This window comes from Scyliorhinus torazame, chromosome 17, assembly GCF_047496885.1.
Source record: "Scyliorhinus torazame isolate Kashiwa2021f chromosome 17, sScyTor2.1, whole genome shotgun sequence".
In the NCBI taxonomy this organism is placed as follows: domain Eukaryota; kingdom Metazoa; phylum Chordata; class Chondrichthyes; order Carcharhiniformes; family Scyliorhinidae; genus Scyliorhinus; species Scyliorhinus torazame.
This window is the reverse complement of record NC_092723.1, coordinates 43,195,227-43,218,272: the sequence shown is the minus strand read 5'-3', so window position 1 is coordinate 43,218,272 and position 23,046 is coordinate 43,195,227. Positions and strand designations below refer to the sequence as shown.

At 48.9% G+C, this 23,046-nt stretch overlaps 1 protein-coding gene across 2 annotated transcripts in view; it reads right to left on the bottom strand.

Annotated features, from left to right (window-relative positions):
* Window positions 1-23,046, bottom strand: part of hmga1a (high mobility group AT-hook 1a) — a 182,233-nt gene that overhangs the window by 33,172 nt on the left and 126,015 nt on the right. The gene's annotated exons all lie outside the window — the stretch shown is intronic.

Here is a 23,046-nt window from a genome sequence, read left to right as displayed (position 1 = left end):
TGTGTAGACAGTTTGGCACAATTGGAAGTTGTTCTATAAAAGGACAGAAACAGGATCGCTGTTTGTCCAGTGTTCGAGGCTGAGTGAGAGCAGGTGGAATAAAGGCATTTTATCTATTAGGTCCATGCAATGTATTCCTTCTCCTATGTAGATTAAGGACAGTGATGGTGGTGATGGTTGGAAAGGGGGCCCGTGTTGAAAGAGGGACCAATAGGGTGAAATCAGTGTTCAGCAAGGGTAGTAAGGCAAAGATTTGGAAAACCTGACTGTCCTTTCCTCAGAGAGGAAAAAGGGAATTCACGATGTAACAATCTTATGTGAAAATATCAACATCCAAAAGATCCCAAATTCTTTCAGAATGGATCAATGGGACAGCTGTTTAGAAGTATCATTTTGTTTGCTTAGCACTAGTGAAACTGTGACTGGTGGGTGGTATAAGATTCTGGACTAATGAAAACATACTTGGCATTCTGTGGAAATTCCTGCATTAAAAAAGTCTCTATTCAAGTCAGCATTAGTTCACGTCACCTTGTAACACTGGATAAGATGTAGATCTGTTGTGACATATGTCAACTCCAAGGAAAAGTACAATTGCTATGTGTAAGAAAACAAAATTTCTTTCACAAAAGCTCTGCATAGAATGAATGTACAATTCAACAAAGAAGAGATTACAGTTGTATAACACTGTGCCCATGGAACCTTAACACAGAGCATAATAATGAGCGCAGTTTTCATTTAACAACGCTGGTGATGGCATTTGGCGACACTGTTACAAAGTGCATTCAAAGGGTTTGTGGGAGTAATTTTGGAATTGACTTCTAATGCATAGCATTTTAGTCATTTCATCCTCCTGACCCTCTTCTCAAATAATCTGCCCTCTTCTCATTTGATTGGTCGTACTGGGGCACAACTAGATGGGGAATGGGAAGCATTCTCCATGTGAGAGTCTTGACACAGCCAAGCCTAATCCTCTCCCAATATTCACCAGTGCGCTTTTCAGCAGTGAATAATAATAATCAGGGATGCGAATATAGAACATAGAACATATACAGTGCAGTACAGGCCCTTCGGCCCACGATGTTGCACTGAAACAAAAGCCATCTAACCTACACTATGCCATTATCATCCATATGTTTATCCAATAAACTTTTAAATGCCCTCAATGTTGGCGAGTTCACTACTGTAGCAGGTAGGGCATTCCACGGCCTCACTACTTGAGCAATATCTTGCTCATTCTTCCCTCCCTAAGCTGACGATCACCATTTTATCCAGTGTTATAAGTGGGCATGCCAAGAATTTTACTGTCAGGTTTTCAATTATGGCAAATACTGTGGAGCTAGTGCTCTACCTTGAAAATCAAACTGTATTAGAAGTAAGGATAAAATTGTGAATCATAGAGTGGGGGTGGGGGGGTGCGGAGAAGCTTGTTCCTTCTGGCTCCACATTAATTAAGAATAAATTTATTTCTGAATCTGATAAGCAGGGCAGCAGCAACTCCCACCACCATTTGTCAGTAACACATTTTTAGAGAGGTCATTTAACAGGGTAGGCCCCTAATTAAATTTAATATGCAAGAGGCCTAATGCCCATTTAAGATGGTTTCCTGAAGTGAGTAAAATAATGGGCTAACAATTTAGAAGGGAGCCCAATGCTTGCACAGAATGGGCACAGGCATTTCCGCTGCTAAATTTGTAAATCTTGTGTCTGTTTTGTGCCCTTAAAATGGTTTGAACACATATCTATTTCTAACCCGATATCTAGTTCTGGAACATAGCCGTATTATAGTTGGCCTATTTATATGCTGCTTAGAAAATGTCCAGTTTTTCCAATGCTGGATTTTAAATGTAAACCACAAAATGGGGCCCATTGTACACGTGTAAAACAGGACACTCATGTTTTGTGCAAATATGAAACAAGCCCAGTTAGTACCGACATAAGTTTGATCAGTCCCATTTCATGAAGTTGTTTTTTTTCGAAGTACTTATTCTGCTTTTGCGTAGACTGAAAGGTTGGTCAGCACCGTCGCTTCAAAGCCCTACAATAATTCACGTGGAATTTGTGACTTGCAAGTGAATAAATCTGGACAATGACCCTTTTAATGCAAGTCTCATCTGGATAACATAGATTTGTCTGAAGATTAGTTTGCCAAAGGAAAAAAAATGTATTAGATCTTGACTAAGAAGTGGAACGCTCAAATGTGGTTGACACCATTGTATGCATGTGAAAACTAGACCCTGAACACTAAACTAAAAAGACTGGAAGCAGTTGAATTGCAGAGTTACAACCTATGCAGAAAATTATTTAAACAAGATAAACTAAAATTAGTTAAACTAGGACAGCATGGTAGCACGAGGGCAGCACGGTAGCACAAGTGGATAGCACTGTGGCTTCACAGCGCCAGGGTCCCAGGTTCGATTCCCAGCTTGGGTCGCTGTCTGTGCAGAGTCTGCACGTTCTCTCCGTGTCTGCGTGGGTTTCCTCCGGGTGCTCCGGTTTCCTCCCACAGTCCAAAGACGTGCAGGTTAGGTGGATTGGCCATGATAAATTGCCCTTAGTGACCAAAAAAGTTAGGAGGGGTTACTGGGTTACGGGGATAGGGTGGAAGTGAGGGCTTAAGTGGGTCGGTGCAAACTCGATGGGCCGAATGGCCTCCTTCTGCACTGTATGTATGTTCTGTTCTGTTCTAAGATGAATTACTCTTGAGAGATCCTTGAATTAGCATGAAGTAAGTGAAGTGATGGACACATTATTGTGGACTGACAGGAAAATTGTTGAGGTTACTTCTGTCTGGGGAATTGCTGGGTGATAGATCAAAAGGCAGGAAAAGAAAAATTAGATAGATACCAGTTAGTATGGACTGCATTGACACCAACCTCCAGAGCAGAAAGGGAAGAGAGACATTACATGATTGTATACTGCAAACTGGACAATTAAATCATGGATGCTTTTGGTTAATATATTCTAATTATTCAACAGAAACTACCAACCAGCGATCTGGGGCCCCAGTAATCTAACTGTAAAAAGCATATTGACAAGTTTAGGGCAGGATTTACTGATCACCCCGCCGCGTGATTTACGGCGGCGGAGGCGGCCCACCAGCGGGATCTACCGACCCTGCCGCTGTCAACGGGATTTCCCGGTGACAACACCCCTCGTCGCCGAGAAACCCGAGTGCCAACGTGGGACCGGAATTGCCCACCGGCGTGAACAGCCGGTAAATCCCGCCCATAATTTGCAACAATGTCAAAGTGCAATCAAAACACAAAGCAAGACCACTGAAAACATGATTTTTCTTATTCAGAACACTACTGGTGTTTAATAGGTCAAAACACAATTGTAAAAAATATTTGACAACAGAAGCAGTGCAGGAATTAATCTTGTGCCACAGCCAGTCTCTGAGAAGGAACCATGCTGCTCGCTTGGCATTGAATTTGTATAATTCTCTAGGTACAAAACAAGACCACAATCAATTTCCTTGCCATCAAAACACAGCAGCTCAAGAGCACTAAACCACATGAAAATTAAAGTAAAACCCTAATGTCTAAAATATAATTTTATCTTTCACTCAGCCTATTCATGTTATTTCCCCTATCCTTTCCTCAGAAAGAGACACATTTAAAAATCTCTCACAAATATCTCATTATCTTCCCCTCCTACTGCTCCATTTGTACATTCCTACGAGAATTTAATTACATTTTATTTCATGATTGCAATTATAATATTTGCGACTTCTGCTGCCGATTTTCCTACATGTACCCTTCATCACACTCAACCAGGACCAACTGTCAGTTCACAGAGCTCTGCTCCTCATGCCTACTGAGTATACTGTATTATAATCTTAAAATCTTCCAATCAGCTATTACAACAATGCTAAAAGTCTCCTGCTTCTCCAGTTCATCATTGCAACAATGCAATCATATTAGGCGTCCACGGTGCACTGTTACCAAAAATACAGCAGGCCTTTAGTGCATCAAGAGACCAGTATGTTATGGGTCTAGACCAGAACACTAATTTTGGTTAAGATCCCAGACTAGAACCCAACAACTTGCATTTGGTAAAACTGTGAGGATATGTTACTGCGCCACAGAAATGATAACACTGACCAAACTTTGATTCAAACACTGAATTAAGCACATAAGCAACAAGGAAACATAGAAAATCAGAGCATGAGAGGAGGGGCCCATTCGGCCCTTCGAGCCTGCTCTGCCATTCTTTATGACCATGAGATAGCTTTACAGTTAACAGTCACAACATCTTGGGCGTCATTCTCCAACCCCCCGCCAGGTTGGAAGCAGTGCAGGAATTAATCTTGTGCCACAGCCAGTCTCTGAGAAGGAACCATGGGCTCCGGGGTCCTGGGGGGGGCGCGGGGAGATCTGGCCCCGGGGGGTGCCCCCACGATGGCCTGGCCCGCGATCGGGGCCCACCGATCCGCGGGCGGGCCTGTGCCATGGGGGCACTCTTTCCCTTCCGCCACGGTCTCCACCATGGCGGAGGCGGAAGAGACTCCCTCCACTGCGCATGCGTGGGAAGCTGTCAGCGGCCGCTGATGCTCCCGCGCATGCGCCGCCCGGGGATGTAATTTCCGCGCCAGCTGGTGGGGCACCAAAGGCCGTTTCCGCAGCTGGCGGGGCGGTAAATTCCTCTGGCGTCGGCCTAGCCCCTCAATGTTGGAGCTCGGCCCCCAAAGATGCGGAGCATTCCGCACCTTTGGGGCGGCGCGATGCCCGTCTGATTGGCGCCATTCTGGGCGCCAGTTGGCGGACATCGTGCCGTTTCGGGAGAATTTCGCCCCTTATCTTGCTTCCTGAAACCTGCCTCTACATTCCAATTAAGCAAATCCATATATTTCAAATACCGCTTTGTGTATAAACTTGATAACCATGTTTTATTTGCTTATCTTGGTGCAGAGTCCTTGGATTGAGAAAACCTTTTTAGGACTAAGCTGAAAGCCTTCTGCTCAGCTTCGAGCTCTGGAAGCATCTCCGTTTTCCAGACAGACCTGGCCCCTCCCATTAGCTATATCAGCTGCACCCAAGCACCCAGCATCATTTTGTCTCTGGTTACAAGATGTGCCTTGATTTGCTTCCCAAACCAAACTGTTAGGACATTACATTAGCTCTCTATCTGCTAACAGGTAAAATGGCTTTTAATATCTATTAAGAAAACCCCTGCAGAAATCACTGATTACTTCACTTTTAATATGCTCTAGCATGTATACTGTCTGTAAGCATTTTAATCTACTTTATTGCAAAAACACAAACTAAAATATGACAATTTCTTATATTCATCAGAAATGCAATAATTTCCCCAGGATACTATTCTAAAACTGTTATCCATCTAGAGACAATGGGCGTCATTCTCCGCCGGCGGGAGTCTCCGTTTTGCCGGCGCCCGGGGGTTTCCCGACGGCGTGGGGCTGCCCCACAATGGGAAACCCCATTGACCGGCCGGTGTTACGGAGACTCCCGCCGGCCGGTCGGGGCAGAAATGTGGCGGGGCGGGATGGAGAATTTCGCCCAATAAGTGTGACGGCGAATTTGGGCACATATGTGGCACGATTTTCCGACAATTCATTTTATAGCTGAGGTTCTATTCCGGAAGCATACTTTCATGAATTTGTATTATCTCCCCTTTATACAAAACCAACAAACTGCATCAATCCATGCCATCTTTTAGGGCAGGCATTGTCAAACTCAGGGGCGCGACCCACGGGTGGGTCACGGGTGGGTGTTGGGAGGGTCGCTGAGCCGTCCGTCGCGGTGCTCCCGATCGTGCAAATCCGCGCGCAACAGCTGCAGCAGTTGGCTTTTAATAATGCCGGCTGCGAACGGCCTTCAAAATGGTCAGGAACAGATTTTAAAAATTTGACCGCACTGCGCATGTGCATAATTTTGCGCATGCGCACCGATGATCGGGCACGCATGCGCAGTGCGGCCACATTTTTGTTATATGGTCGCAGCCTTTTTTTTCAAGTTCGGGGGACCAAAGCGACCTTTAGGGCCAAAGGGACACAAAACCATTTCCTCCATTTTTGTCAGCAACAACAAGGTAAGAGAAAATGGTGGGTCGCGCAGATCGGCCGGCGTGGGCCGCGGAGATCGGCCGGCATGGGTCGTGAAGGTCGGCTGGTGTGGGCCGTGGAGGTCGGCTGGCGTGGGCCGCGGAGGTCAGCCAGGTTGGGTCCCGAAGGCTGGCCGGTTGGTAAAAATGGGTCCCCGGAAAAAAAGTTTGAAAAACACTGTTTTAGGGGATAGTTTTTTGAAAATTATTTATACAACCATTTCAACAGTTGAAAAATACCCATGAACAAGAGTGGAAACGTTGTTTCCCCTTCTCAATTCAATGCACTGAATGCTAAGCCTTCAAAAAATGTGCAGTCTATTGGCTCAACATCATCAGCACCAGAGCACACTGGAAAAATGCCTAGGGTGCTTCAGACACATCTGTTCACCAGTGAAGTTCTACATCTGTAGGAACATTTTTCTCCCAACAGCTTATCACTGTTATGTAGCAGGAAGTTATGCAAAGGGGCCTTAAGCATTAAACATTGTGCCCATTGAATTTCTTTCGTAGTTTCAAATGAGTGTGTTATTAATCACATAACATCTGTAAGAATGGCTCCATGCCTTTTAATGATAACAACACACAGTGCAAGGTAAGGTTGAAGGACTGGGACTATAGAGTAACAGGATTACTCACCGCTTGGTTGCTTTTCCTTCCCCTGGCATTTTGTCCACAGAAAGGGCAACTGCAGGGCATCAACCAGGTGTTGCCTTCAACAGATTTCCTTCCTGGTAAAGAACTGCTTTAGCATATCCCAGAAGGGGTATCAATTGTGGCACTTTGTGTGGGAATTTAAAAAAAATTGTAACATACAGAATGGCAAGACATAAAAAATATTATGGCATATTATTCCAAATTTTAGATCATATGAATGCAGGAACAGGAGTTGCCCATTTAGCCCCTCCACCCTGTCCCATTATTCAATGAGGGTCATGACTGATTAATGACCAATCTCCATAAGTCATTGCCTTACATCCTTAGTACTCCTCGGTATCAGGCAGCTAACAATCTCCAGGTAAAGAACTGAACCACTCCAGTAAATGGCACCACAAAGTAATTGCTCACCATTGGCAACATTTTCCTTATTTTAATTTTAGCTATATTACTGGACTAGCTTCCAGAGGTCTGAACTAATGGTCTAGAAACAGGAGTTCAAATCCCACCACAACAGAGAAAAGTTTAAATTCAATGAATTAAATAAATCTGGAATGGTGACAACAAAACTCATTTGGATGACAAATGTCTATTAAGAGCCCAATTATTCTTACCCACCCTCTTTCTTCGCCAACATTGGGCAGCACGGTTGCACACGTGGCTAGCACTGTGGCATCACAGCGCCAGGGTCCCAGGTTCAATTCCCTGCTGGGTCACTGTCTGTGCGGAATCTGCACGTTCTCCCCGTGTCTGCGTGGGTTTCCACCGAGTGCTCCGGTTTCCTCCCACAGTCCAAAGACGTGCAGGTTAGGTGGATTGGCCATGCTAAATTGCCATTAAGTGTCCAAAAAGGTTAGGAGGGGTTATTGGGTTATGGAGACAGGATGGAAGTGAGGACTTAAGTGGGTCGGTGCAGACTCGATGGGCCGAATGGCCTCCTTCTGCACTGTCTGTTCTATGTATCTATGTACCTAACATAATTGTCTCACAAAGTTAAGAACTTGGGCATTTTGAAACTAGTAGAACCAATGTATTTTTGTTTTATCTTAAAATACAGTTGACACAGAAGCAGTAAATCCTCCCTCGAGATCCATTTAAAGATCAGTTTGCTGCACTGCTGTTTAATCAACTTACTTCAGTCAATCAGAGGTTGGTGTAGATTAGAGTATTGGTGTCAGTAATGTACAATAATGATTGACATTTAAACCAATAACTGCACATAAACAGTGCGTCATAAATACAAAACCACCTCTTCAACTGTCAGTGAGAAAGCCTTTTGGCTTTCATTGAGCAGTAAAGTGGTTACAGAGCAATTAAATTCTCTTTGATCTATGGGGTATATTCTGCTTCCATTAAGGTGATAGAAAGTCTCGCCAGGCTGTGCCAAAGACACATTAGATGAACAAAAGCAGCAATACGAAAAATTTAATTTAATGAAAAAGAGTAAAGCCAAAGAGAGGCTAGAATTGACATGCCAGCCTCTGGCCTCAGACTTTCTGCGGACACTGTGGTGTGGTTATGAGTTGGCTGAGGAGGTAAAAAGCAGCAGGATTGTAGCCAATCCCTCAGATCCAAGAACAATTTAATGACCTAATGAAGGTAGGATTGGTGAGTAGAATTGCAGACTCACACCCACTTAAGTTTAAAATGTCTTCCATCGCTCATTTCGATGCACTCCCTCACAGCCCCATTTATCCATCCCCCACTACCGCTCAACATAATCCTTCTGCAATGTGATGATTTGTTTGACCTGTTTGCAATCTGTTTGACCGCCACTTTCACAATGCACTGCATCACTCAGGAGAACACGGGCCCTTACAGTCACTCACGGCTCTGTTCTTTCCCCAAGTGAGAGGGAGCAGACTAGGAGCTGGCCTGCCACAGGTTGTGCAACTGACAAGAGAAGAGATCAGTGGCATCTCTACACCCCTCACCAGTGACCGAGGAACTGGGATTTCACAGCTGCCTGGTAACAGAATTAACTCCCAATCCACATCCCATACAAGACACAGTAATTAATTTTCATCAGCGAGTGGAAAGGAAGAATAAACGTTATTATTACTATTCAGAATGACGAGGAATTCTTCTGTCTTTCAGCAACTATCCTAAGGTTGCAACCAAAACTGGCACGGCTCCTCACCCGGACAGACGTTCTTCCATCTCGTGAATTGTAGCAGTAGAGATAATGGTGTGAAATGCACAAAGGTGCAATGTACATACATGCCATCCAACAAATATGAAATGGGGCAAAGGTTTTGGAAAACAGTACCATGAACTGTCAACACTTGAAAAAAAAAAAGGAACTGCATTTCCTGGGGCTGAAGAATGGAGTTCTGTTTGAGGCGTACATACCCACAGTGTTCCAGAGAGAAGTTGCTCTTTCTATCTACAGAAGAGAATCTGGAGAGGCTGACAACTATCTGGAATCTTTCGAAGATCAGTGAATTTGAGAGTGGTTCTTTGCATTGTTGAGGCCAGATGGGTCACAAGGCACAAAGGAAACCCACTTTGGTTGTGTGCATTGATTTTTCCACGGTTTTTAATCCAGTGTGTTTATGCTCATGGAATACCTGTGCAGAACATGGACTAATCTTGGATTTGGATCTCAATGAGTGTTCCACATCCAGGATCCACATCCGGTTTGTTGGGCATTCACTGAAACTACCCCTCCTACTGAAAGAGCAAAGCAAGGTTTTTCACTTTCAGCCATCATATTTGAGGTTGTCGGATTGCTTATTTAACATCCAGTAGTAGAGGAGCAGAAATTTCCTCCCATATAATATTTGGCGCCCGAGCAACTGTCTGAGATAAAACCAGACTGTTTACATGTCTGTGTCATATTTGACCCTGAGATGAGCAATGATATATTTGCACCACCATATAGGCCACCTATTTCCACCTCTGCAACATCATTTAACTTCACCCCTCTTTTCATCTGCTGCTGAAACCCTCATTCATGCTTTTTCTATCTCTGGACTTAACTATTCCATATTCGACCCAGAGGGAAGTAGGGAAACCCTACTTCCCATGTCCTTAATTGCACCAGGTCCCATTCACCAATACTGCTGTGCTAGCCTACATTAGCTGTCCCTCAAGCAATATCTACATTTTTAAATTCTTCTCTCTAGTTTTCAAATCCCTCCATGAACTCACCTTTCTTTCCCTATATCTGCAATCTCCTCCAGCCACAGGTTGGGTATTGTGTTGTGTTATGATGGCTGGAGATTAATGACAGAATCGTCAACTTTCTTTTTAAAATGAGAAAACCGCTTTATTTTGCTTAAAATAATTCCAGCCTATCTTCTGTAAACACGGGTTAACAGAAAATAACGGTAGTTACCGTGGGCAGCACGGTAGTACAGTGGTTAGCACAGTTGATTCCCAGCTCCAGGGTCTGCACGTTCTCTCAGTGTGTGCGTGAGCTTCCTCCGGGTGCTCCGGTTTCCTCCCACAGTCTAAAAATGTGCAGGTTAGATGGTTGGCTATGCTAAATTGCCCTTAGTGTCCAAAAAGGTTAGGTGGGGTTACTGGGTTACAGGGATAGGGTGGAGGCGTGGGCTTAAGTGGGGTACTCTTTCCAAGGGCTGGTACAGACTCGATGGGCCAAATGGCCTCCTTCTGCACTGTAAATTCTGTAAATACTATGATTTGTACAGTCTCCTTTTATGAAGGCACTTTTCAAAAAATGATTCTGTTGATTAAACCAGCGGAGAAAAAGATACGTTCTGTGCCAAAAGTGGGAAGCAATTCTGTCGCTAGAGCGAGCAAAAGAAATTCTGGCTCACTGCCCATTCAGTGTGAGTAAGACACCCTGTTTATTTTGTGGTGAGTTTGAGGAAATGGGAACCCTTATGACTAATGGCTGACTCTCACAGGAAACAGGAAGAAATGCTGATTGAGATCAGACTCACACCACATCGTTGACTACCAACTTAAAAATCCTTTAACCCTGATGAGCAAGAGTGAGCAGCAGATCATGAACTACGAATGCAAGCTTTCAGACAGGAACAAATATCCCTGTTCTATTGCTGAATAAAATATCCTTTTACTTCTCCGGCATAAAGCATTTTCTAAAAATGCCTAAAACGCAACCAAAAATAAAAAAATGTGGGTCTACTGTGGTATTCTGGGAGGCAGATTAGTGTGTATGTGAGACTGACTGATTTAATTAAACTTAAGACAAAGGGCCTGATCCAAACAAATGGGAACAGAGCCCCATAGCCCCGGCACTCGCAACGGCGAGAAGCACAACGCTATCCAACGTGACTCCAGTTAGACACGGGGCCTCAGTGAGGAATGCGCAGCCGAGTCTGCACTCAGTCCCGTTACCTGCACTGAGGAGCCCCTCTCGCCGAAACTCCTCAGTGCAGGGAGATTGGGACGCCATTTTTAAATGCAAGCCCCCGACATGACACCTGAACCCCCCCCCCCCCCCCCCAAAGCCCCGATTCACCTATAAGGGGCTCCTCGGGGCCACCTTGCATCCCACCTCACATGCACATGGCATTCCAGGCCAGGTCCCAGTCAGTAAAAAAATGCCAGCTAGGCACCTTGGCAGTGCCTGCCGGGCACCCTGGCAGTGCCCTGCCATTTGGCAGTGCCACCTGGGCACCTTGGTAGTTCCAGCCTAGCACCCAGTTAGAAGTCGCGAGGTGTAGTGAGCCGGGAGGTCCCGGGAGTGGAGTCTTCCGGCCACGTTGTGTCTCGGCGCGCTGACGTTCAGACGCAACACGGCCAGTAGATTGTGCCCAGAGCATCTACAGAACTGAAAACATCACAGAAGTTAGGTGTGAAAAGCAGGCACCTGAAATGAATAGGGCCAAGTTGGATATTCTACAGGTAAACACACTATGCACTGGAGCATGGCGACTCTGTGCGAGCTCTCTCCTACAGGTCCTCCTTCCTACATCTCTTATAACCGTACTAAACTTTTAAACCAGGTTTTGTTCTAAAGAATTTAGAATTTTCCACAGCGGAGTGAGGGAGAGGGAGAGAGATAATCCCTGTGACAAATCTCCCTCTACCAACAGTGGGTGCTTTGTGACAATATCACTAGAAATTTTATAGATTAACTATCTGTTGCAGAAAGGGAGAGTTTATTTGTGAGTCTAACCAAGTAGAAATCTCTTTGGGGGAAATGTTTTGCAAGACTGTGCAAATAAATCCTGTGTATGTTTAAGTTTTATTTTCTTTTGATGATAAATGTCTCAATTTACTATTTTAAATTTCCAAAAGTATTGTTACAATCTGTGACTCCTGACTTCAGCACACCTGTCTTCTTGTAGTAAAATACAAATTGAAAATTGTTGTGATAGCTCGTCTAGTTTCCCCTTGGGATATGGTTAGCATGACAATTACTACCTGCCAGATCATAACACTACTCCTGTTTGTCTTGAAGGGATTAATATCAAGGGCATAATTTCCTCATGATTTTCTTCATTGACATTTCAATATTAAGCACGAAGGAAAAAAGTTCACAAAAGCCCATATAAATAAAATCATGATCCCATACATTGAAAGAAAAGTTGTATTTTTACACAGTAATTCTCACTTTCTATATTACTTATATCCTTTACGATGGTTTGTTAATGCCTGCAATTGCTGTAAACGTAGGGTGGAAAATCTGGGGCAAAATTCTCCGGAAACGGCACGATGTCCGCCGACTGGCGCCCAAAACGGCGCATATCGGTCGGGCATCGCGCCGCCCCAAAGGTGCGGAATGCTCCGCATCTTTGGGGGCTGAGCCCCAACCTTAAGGGGCTAGGCCCACGCCGGATGAATTTCCGCCCCACCAGCTGGCGGAAAAGGCCTTTGGTGGCCCGCCAGCTGGCGCAGAAATGACATCTCCGGGAGGCGCATGCGCGGGAGCATTAGCGGCCGCTGACGGCATTCCCGCGCATGCGCATTGGAGGGAGTCTCTTCTGCCTCCGCCATGGTGGAGACCGTGGTGGAGGCAGAAGGGAAAGAGTGCCCCCACGGCACAGGCCCGCCCGCGGATCGGTGGGCCCCGATCGCGGGCCAGGCCACCGTGGGGGCACCCACCAGGACCAGATCGCCCCGCGCGCCCCCCCCCACAGGACCCCGGAGCCCGCCCGTGCCGCCTTGTCCCGCCGGTAAGGTAGGTGGTTTAATCTACGCCGGCGGGACAGGCATTTTAGCGGCAGGACTTCGGCCCATCCGGGCCAGAGAATCGCGTGGGGGGGGGGGCCGCCAACCGGCGCGGCGCGATTCCCGCCACTGCCGAATATCCGGTGCCAGAGACTTCGGCAACCAGCGGGGGTGGGATTCACGCCAGCCCCCGCCGATTCTCCGACCCGGCAGGGGGTCGGAGAATCTCGCCCCCGGTTTGCACTAACGGCAACACAGTTTTCCTCAGCAACATCAGTTGATAGAAGAGATCGTGAGATTTCAAAATCAGTACACTGGAGCTGTTGGACACCACAACAGGTAGTAAACGATTCTGTTCAATTCCACAGAGACCAGGTAACCAGATAGAATGATAAACTCATTCATGATGCTTTGCATTATCATCTTTATTCTGGACTAATCTCTGGACTCCAGTCAAACAACAATGCCCAAGTGTTTATAACGCCGTGAACATTTTTAGCATGCTTTTAACATAATGAAATGGTGCAAAACATTTTATGTAGATTAGCGTGACACGGAACCGTAATTGTACAGTGGGATGGAATGATTGACAGCGCAACTGGAAAATTAGTTTTAAGGAATTACTAGGGGGCATAGGTTTAAGGTGAGAGGGGCAAGGTTTAGAGTAGATGTACGAGGCAAGTTTTTTTACGCAGAGGGTAGTGGGTGCCTGGAACTCGCTACCGGAGGAGGTGGTGGAAGCAGGGACGATAGTGACATTTAACGAGCATCTTGACAAATACATGAATAGGATGGGAATAGAGGGATACGGACCCAGGAAGTGTAGAAGATTGTAGTTTAGTCGGGCAGCATGGTCGACATGGGCTTGGAGGGCCGAAGGGCCTGTTCCTGTGCTGTACATTTCTTTGTTCTTTGTTGTTCTTTGAAGCTTAAAACACTTGGGAGTAAAGCAGCAATGTGAAGAGGTGGACGTCCGGTGGCGGCCATGGACTGAGCGGTCGCACATTTGGTAGCTCCTGCTCAAGGTGGATTTTCTGGACCATTCACCGTTCGTAGGGTGGAAGTTTAGACAGAAAAAAGGTGCAGGAGGGATAGGAGAAAGTGAAACTCCACTGCTGTGGCTGGTGGATGGATCCATGGACTAAAAGTGGGTCGAGAAGGGAGCTGGTGGAGCAGGAGAATCTTTGTGTGCCACAGGTCAAGATGGCGGAGGGTGACACGGTAGCACAGTGATTAGCACTGTTGCTTCACAGCACCAGGGACCCTGGTTCGATTCCCATCTTGGGTCACTGTCTGTGCGGAGTCTACATGTTCTCCCAGTGTCTGCGTGGGTTTCCATATGGGTGCACCGGTTTCCTCCCTTAGTCCAAAGATTTTCAGGTTAGGTAGTTTGGTCATACCAAATTGCCCTGTAGTATCCAAAGTTTAGATGGGATTGCTGGGTTTCGGGGATAGGGTGGTCTTTCAGGCGTTGGTGTAGATTTGATGGGCCGAATGGCCTCCTTCTACACTGTAAATTCTTATGATTCTACAATAAAGGGCTTGCTCTGCCCGCCCAGTGGTCAACGGAGCAGCTGGTAGACGTCTGAATTGAGAAGTTCAGCCAGCAGAGAAGTCCATGAGAACCTAGCCGTGGTGGTAGAACCGCTGAAAGAAGGGATTGACCGTGTGGAGCAGAGGCTGGAGTCCCAGGGCCAGGCAATCCAAAATGTGGAGGAGACGGTGGGGAAGTACGAGGTGCAGCTCGCCTCATTGGTGGCCGAGATGGGAGTGATGCGGGTGACCCAAAAGCGGCTGAAGGAGAAGGAGAAGGTGGAGGATCTGGAGATCGTGGGGATGACCGAAGGCATTGAAGGAGCGGACGCCGGCACGTATGTGGCCAAAATGTTGGAAAAGTTGATGGGGGAGGGGGCCTCCGACTGGTCTCTGCAGGTCGCTAAGCGCACAGGGCGCGAATGGGGAGGCCGCAGGTTGGTGAGCCGCTGAGGGCAATGATGGTGTGGCTGGACCGTTTCCTGGACAAGGAAAAGATTTTGCAGTGGGCGAGGCAGATGAGGAGGCTTTAAGAAGGGGGCGAAGTTTGGAATGATGTACCTGGCCCGCCTCAGGATGACCTTCCAGAATCGAGAATATTATTTTGGAACGCCAGAGGAGGCGATGGAATTTTTGAGAGACAATGGACTGGCAGGAGAAGGAGGACATTGAACTTTTAGGAGATGCTTTCTTTTGATGGTTGGAGAGCTTTTCTCCTTTGAGACGTGTTGTTGTGCTTGGTGCTGGGATGTTTGGGGAGCATCAAGGGTGAGTGCATCTTTTTTATGTTTCGTGGGGGAGCGCGAGCGGGGGGGAAGAGGGGAATCAATGGTGGGTAGGAGGCTGACAGGCCTTGGATGGGGGCTGCCAGGCTAGCTGGGCGGGCTAGTTAATGGGAGCACAGGGGAGCGGTCAGGTAGTCGGTGCAGGGGAAGGGGATGGGGTTGTTCTTTTGTTTGTGGGGGGAGGGGGGCTGCTGACAAGGATGTGGTGGCGCAACAGGAAAGGGAGTGATGATGGTGGACATCCAAGGATGGGCCTTGTGGGTCGCGTGACATTGGCTGGGGGCTGGCCCAAAAAGGGATATGGTTCATCGGCAGGGGAGGGGGGGGGGGGGGGGGTGGAACCCCCCAACCAGGCTGGTCACATGGAATGTGAGGGGGCTGAATGGGCCGGTCACACAGTCATGTGTGTTCGCGCACCTGAGGAGTCTGAAGGTGGATGTGGCTTTTTTATGAGAGAAGAATTTAAAGATAGGGGATCAGTCAAGACTGAGGAAAGGATGGGTGGGGCAGGTGTTTCATTCGGGACTGGACATGAAGACGAGGGGGGTGGCGGTGCTGGTAAGCAAGCTGGAGGTGTTCGAGGTGGAGAACATTGTGACAGATTGCATGGGGGAAAAGAGGTTCATGATGATTAGTGGGTAGCTGGAGGGGATGCCGGTGGCGTTGGTAAATGTTTATGCCCCAAACCGGGATGATGTGCAGTTTATGAGGTGGTTGCTGGGGTATTTCCCGACCTGGTCTTGCACCGGTTGATCATGGAGGGTGGGGAACTTAACACGGTCATTGAACCAAGCTTGGACTACTCGAGCCAGAGATCGGGGAAGGTGGTGGAGTGGCGGAGGAGCTGAAGGGGTTTGTGGAGCACATGGGAGGGGTAGACCCGTAGAGGATTGTGTGGCTGAGGCAGCAGGAGTTTTTGTACTTTTCTCATGTGCCCCGGGTGTACTCCCGGATTGATTTCTTTGTGGTGGACAAGGCATTGCTGGCGGGGGTGGTCGATTCGGGGTATTCAATGATTTTGGTTTCAGACAATGCGCCGACTGGGTGGATTTGCGAGTGACGGGGGGGGAGGCAGCACCCGCAGTGGAGGCTAGACGTAGGGTTGTTGGCGGACGAAGAGGTGCACGAGTGGGTGAGGGCTGCCATCTGGGATATGTGGAACTCAACGATATGGGGAGGTTACGGCCGCCACAATCTGGGGGGCACTCAAGGCGGTGGTTAGGGAGGAGTTCATGTTGATTCAGGCGCACAGGGCTCAGGTGGAACGAGCAGAGATGGCAAGGTTGGTGGCTCAATGAGAGGTACTCGGATGCCACCAGAGGTAGGGTTGTTGAAGGAGAGGCAGAAGCTCCAGATAGAGTTTGGGCTGGTGTCTACAGAAAAGGCAGTAGGGCACTAGCAGAGGGCCGGGGGAAGTTGGGGGGGGGGCAATGTACGAGTACGGAGATAAGGTGAGTAGGATGCTAGCCCACCAACTTAGAACATAGAACATAGAAAAATACAGCACAGAACAGGCCCTTCGGCCCATGATGTTGTGCCGAACCTTTGTCCTAGATTAATCATAGATTAGGAAGCAGGAGTGAGATTGGAAGAGTGAAGGACGGGACGGAGTTCCAGGAGTTTTGTAGGAAATGATATGAGTTGGAGCCCCCGGCCGGAGGGTGTGGGGGGTGGATTCGGCAGTTTCTGGATGTGTTGGAGTTTCCCAAGGTGGATGAGGACCTGGTGGAGGGGCTGGGGGCACCCATTTGAGTTGATGGAGGTGATGGAGAGTATGGGGGCAATGTAGACAGGGAAGGCGGCGGGCCCAGTTGGGTTCACGGTGGAGTTTGGGAGGGATTTGGGGCCTCTGCTGGTGAGGGCACATAACGAGACCAGGGAGAGGGGGGAGCTTCCCCCTACACCATCGCAGGCATCTATTTCCCTGATACTGAAGAAAGATAAGGCTCCAGAGCAGTGCTGGTCCTATCGTCCGATATCGTTGCTAAATGTTTCTGGCGAAGGTACTGGCCTCGCGAATCGAGGACTGTGTTCTGGGGGTGGCAGGTGAGGATCAAACGGGGTTTGTGAACGGGAGGCAGTTGTCGCCAAATGTAAGGAGGTTGCTTAATGTGATTATGCAGGAGGTGGAGGTGGCATTGGATGCAGAGAAGGCTGTCGACTGGATGGAGTGGGAATATCTGTGGGAGGTGTTGGGACAGTTTGGTTTCAGGCAGGGCTTTGTGGATTGAGTCCAGTTGCTGTATAAGGCGCCGGTAGCAAGCATGCGGTCGAATCGGGTGAGCTCGGGATATTTGGGTTTGCGCTGTGGGTCAAGGCAGAGGTGCCCGCTCTCCCCGTTGCTTTTTGCCTTGGCTATAGAGCCATTGGCTATGGCGCTTAGAGCATTGAGGGAAGAGCCATTGGCAATGCTGCTTAGAGCATTGAGGGATTGGAAAGGGTTTGTGGGGGGTGGGAAAGGGATTGTGTGAGGTGGGAAAGGGATTGTGTGGGGTGGAAGGTGGGGGTCAAGCACAGGATTTTGCTGTGGGAGGGGGGGGCATCAGCAGAATTATGCGGAATTTTGGAGGACTTTGGTAATTTCTCCGGATACAAGCCGAACATGGGAAAGAGCCCGGTGTTCCCGATTGAGGTTAGAGGGGAGCTGCCATTCAAGGTGGTGGGGGCTAGTTTCAGGTACATAGACATCTAGGTGGTGCAGGGGGCACAGCTGCATAAGTTGAATTTGACTCAGCTGGTGCAGTAGATGAAGGGGGATTTTAAGAGGTGGGATGTGGTTCCATTGTCATTGGCAGGATGGGTGAAGACAGTGAAGATGACGGTGCTGAAAAGGCTCTTGTTTGTATTTCAGAACCTCCTGATATTCGTTCCGAAGTCATTTTTTAAAAAAACGTCAACGCGCTGATCTCGGGGTTTGTGTGAGCGGGGAAGACCCCGCAGGTCAAGAGGCTGTTTTGGGAACGGAGGCGAGGAGTGGGAGGGCTAGCGCTGCAGAATATAATGAATTATTACTGGATGGCTAAGAGCACTACGGTTAGGGAATGGTTAGTGAGGGTGGGGTCGGTAGGTTCTGAGAAGGAGTAGAGGATAGGTGTGGATGATGCGCGGGGAGGCCTGAAAACCATGCCCACATGTTTTGGGCATGTCCGAACTGAAGGGTTTCTGGCAGGGGTTTGCGGACATAATGTCAGAGGTGTTGGGGGTAAAGGTGGTCCCAGCCCAGAGGTAACGATATTTGCAATGTCGGAAGATCTGGGAGCCCAGGGGGCGAGAGAGGTCGATCCTTTACCTCACTGATAGCCCGCAGACAGAATTTGCTTGGATGGAGGGACTCGGAGCCACCGAAAGCGGTGAGTGACCTGGCAGGATTTCCGAGGTTGGAAAAGATTAAGTTCGGCCCACCCCATAACCCTATCTAACCTGCACATCGTTTGGACACTAAGGGGCAATATTAGCATGGCTAATCCACCTAACCGGCATATCTTTGGGTATGATTTAATTGCCATTACTGAGAAGTGGCTACAGGGTGACCAATCTTGAGAACTGAATGACCAAGGATATTCAGCATTTACGACCATGAGGCGAAAAAGAAAAGGGGGGTAGGGTAGCACTCTTAATAAGGGGCGCATTCAGTACATTGGTAAGAGAGGATCTTAGATCAAAGAATCAAAATGTAGAATCAGTTTGAGTGCAGCTAAGAATCAGCAAGGGACAGCGAACATTGGTGGGAGTTGTTCATAGGCACCAAACTGTAGCGGCAATGTTGGGCATGATACAAATCAGGAAATTGTTGATGCATGTAACATGGGTAGTGCAGCAATAGTGGACAACTTTGATTTACACATAGAAAGGGTTAACCAAATCAGCTCTAATGCTCTGGAAGAGGAATTCCTAGAGTGTGTATGAGATGGGTTTCTCGAGCAGAACATTCAAGGAGCCAACTAGGGATCGAGCTATTTTGGATTTAGGTGTTGTGTAATGAGAAAGGGCTAATTAATAATTTTGCTGTAAAGGAGCCTTTGAGAAGTAGTGCCCATATTATGATAGTTTGAATGCGATATAGTTCATTCGGAAACTAGGATCTTAAATTTGAAGAAAGGAAATAATCAAGGTATGAGTTGGCTATGGTGGGTTGGGAAAACATACTAAAAGATCTGACAGTAGACAGGCAATTGCTAGCATTTAAAGAAATTCTACGCAGTCTGCAATAGATATACTTTCCTCTAAGGCACAAACACACAAAGCTAGGAATCCTGCAGTGAGTAACTGACCTCCTGACTCCACAAAGCCCGTCAACCATCTACAAGGCACAGGGAAGGAGTGCGATGGAATACTCTCCACTTGCCTGTGCACCTCTAACAATACTCAAGAAGCTTGACACCATCCAAGACACAGCATGCCCGCTTGATTGGCACACTTCCACAAATATTCACTCCCTCCACCACCCCGACAATGCCCAGTAGCAGCAGTGTGCACCATCTACAAGATGCACTACATGAACTCACCAACACTCCTTTGATAGCACATTCCAAACCCACAGTACTACCACCTATTAGGACAAGGACATCAGACACATTGAAGCACCAACACCTGGAAGCTCCACCCCCCCCCCCCCTCCCCCACCCCCCCTGACTTGGAAATAGATCACCATTCCTTCACTGTCAAAATTCTGGACCTCCCAACAGTACTGTGGGTATATCTACACCACATGGACTGCAGCGATTCAAGGCAGCAGCTCAACACCACCTTCTCAAGGGCAATTAGGGGTGGGCAACAATTGCTGGCGTAGCAATTGTGAATGAATTTAAAAAATAATCTATTATTAAGGATGTGATAACTGGACATTTAGAAAGGGGTGATAAAATTGGGCAGAGCCAACATGGATTTATGAAAATGAAATCATGTTGGAGCTTTTCCAATGATTTGGATGTGGGGACCAATTGTAATATATCCATATTTGCTGATGACACCAAAGTGGGAGGGAATGCAGGTTGCGAGGAGTCTTGGGCAGGCTAAGTGAATGGGCTAACATGGCAGATGAAATATAACATGAATAAATGTGAAGTTATTCACTTTGGTGGAAGAAAAACAAGAAGGCAGAGTATTTCTTTGCCCATCTCTAATTGTCTTTGAGAGGCTGGGAAGTGCGGGTGTCCTATGGGACCTGGGTGCTCTTGTTCAGGAGTCACTAAAAGCCAGCATGCAGATGCAGCAAGCAATTAAGAAGGCAAGTGGCACATTGGTCTTCATCGTGAGAGGATTTGAGTATGGAGTAAGGGTGCTCTGTTGCAGTTAGAAAGAGCCCTGATGAGATCTCACCTAGCATATTGTGAAGTTTTGATCTCCTTCTCGAAGGAAGGATATATTTGCCATAGAAGGAGTGCAACGGAGGTTCACCAGATTAATCTCTGGGTTGGTGGGATTTTCTAATGAGAAGAGAATGAGGAGACTCTAGGGGCGCGATTCTCCGACCCCCGCCAGGTCGGAGAATCGCCGGGGGCTGGCGTGAATCTCGCCCCCGCAGTGTCCCGAACTCTCCGCCACCAGAGAATCGGCGGGGGGCAGGAATTGCGTTGCGCAGGTCGGCGGGCTCCCCCTGGCGATTCCCCAGCCGGCATGGATTTAACCACCTACCTTACCGGCGGGGGCAGACGGCGGGGGCGGGCTCCGGGGTCCTGGGGGGGGCGCGGGGCGATCTGGCATCGGGGGGTGCCCCCAGGGTGGCCTGGCCCGCGATCGGGGCCCACCGATCGGCGGGCAGGCCTGTGCCGTGGGAACACTCTTTTTCTTCCGCCTTCGCCATGGTCTCCACTATGGCGGAGGTGGAAGAGACCCCCTCCACTGCGCATGCGCGGGGATGCCGCGAGCGTCCGCTGACTCTCCCGCGCATGCGTCGCCCGGCGAAGTCCTTTCGCCGCCGGCTGGCGTGGCGCCAAAGGCATTTCCCGCCAGCCGGCGGAGCGGAAACCACTCCGGCGCGGGCCTAGCCCCTCAAGGTGAGGGCTTGGCCCCTAAAGGTACGGAGAATTCTGCACCTTTGGGGCGGCATGACACCGGAGTGGTTCCCGCCACTCCAGTACGCCGGATTCCCCCACCCCTCCGGGTAGGGGAGAATCCCAGCCCAGGTCCGTATTCCCTAAAGTTTCGAAGAATGAGGGGTGACCTCATTGACACATACAAAATTCTTACAGGGCATGACAGGAAGGATGTAGATAAGGGGTGGGATTCTCTGTGAATCGGCGTGATGGCCCGAACCCGGCGCCAAAATCGGCACGAATAACTCCGGCGTCGGGCCCCTGAAACGTCATGAATTGTCCGGTCCGGAATGGGCTAGTAGCGGCCTGACGCCATTCGCGACGGCGTCACTGCACAAAAGACCCCCTCAACCCCGAGACCTGGCAAAATGGCCGCCCGCCGCACAGCACCAAGTGAGACCCCCCACTGCCTGCCCCCCTTTCCGCCTTATCCCCCCTTCCCAATATCCTCCCTTCCCCCATATCCCCCTTCCCCATATCCCCCCTTCCCCATGTTCCTGCATATCCCTCTTCCCCCATATCCCTTCATCCCCCATATCCCCCCCTTCCCCCATATTCCCCCTTCCCCCATGTCCCTGCATATCGCCCTTCCCCCATGTCACTGCATATCCCTCATCCCCCATATCCCCCCTTCCCCCATATCCCCCCTTCCCCCATATCCCCCTTCCCCCATATCCCCCTTCCCCATATTCTCCCTTCCCCCATATCCCCCCATAGCCACCCTTCCCCAGATCCATCCTTCCCCCATATCCCCCTTCCCAGTATTCCCCACTATCCACCTTTCCCCATATCCCCCTTCCCCATATCCTCCTATATCCGCGCTGCCCCATATCGCCCCTCCCCATATCCCCACTTCCCCATGTCCCCCCATCCCCTGTATCCCACCTATCCCCCTTCCCCATAACCCCTTCACCTAATTCCCCATATCCCCTTCCCCCACTGCTGCACCTTTCCCCCTTCCCCCATATCCCCCTTCCCCATATCCCCCCTTACCCCATATCCCTCCTTCCCCGTAGCCCTGTTCCCCCATATCCCCCCTTCCCCAATATCCCCCTTCCACCATATTCTCACTCCCCGTATCCCTGTTCCCTCCTTCCCCCATATCCCCTTCCCCATATCCCCATCCCCATATCCACCCTATATCCCCCATATCCCCCTTCCCCCATATCCCCTTCCCCCATATCCCCTTCCCCATATCCCCTTCCCCATATCCCCCTTCCCCATATCCCCCCTTCCCCCATATCTACCCTTCCCAATATTCCCCAATATCCACGCTTCCCCATATCCCCCTCCCCCAATGTCCCCATCCCCCAATATTCCCCTCCCCCATGTCCCACCTATCCACCTTCCCCATATCCCCCCTTCCCCATACCCCCCTTTCCCATATCCCCTTCCCCTATATCCCCTTCACCCATATGCCCCAATATCCCTCCTTCCCCATATCCCCCCTTACCCCATATCCTCCCTTCCTCCTTCCCCTATATCCCCCCCATATCCCCCTTCCCCATCTCCCCCATATTCCCACTCCCCATATCCCTGTTCCCCCATATCCCCCCTTCAACCCACATCTCCCTTCCCCCATATCCTCCCTTCCCCCATATCCAGCCTATATCCCCCTTCCCCCATATCCCCCTTCCCCATGTCACCCCTTCCCCCATATCCACCCTTCGCCCATATTCCCCCATATCCATCCTTCCCCCATATCCACCCTTCCCAGTATTCCCCAATATCCACCCTCCCCCATATCCCCCTTCCCCATATCCCCCATCCCCCCATATTCTCCCTCCCCATATCCCCCTTCCCCCATATCCAGCCTATATCCCCCTTCCCCCATTTCCCCCTACGGCCCATATCCCCCCTTCCCC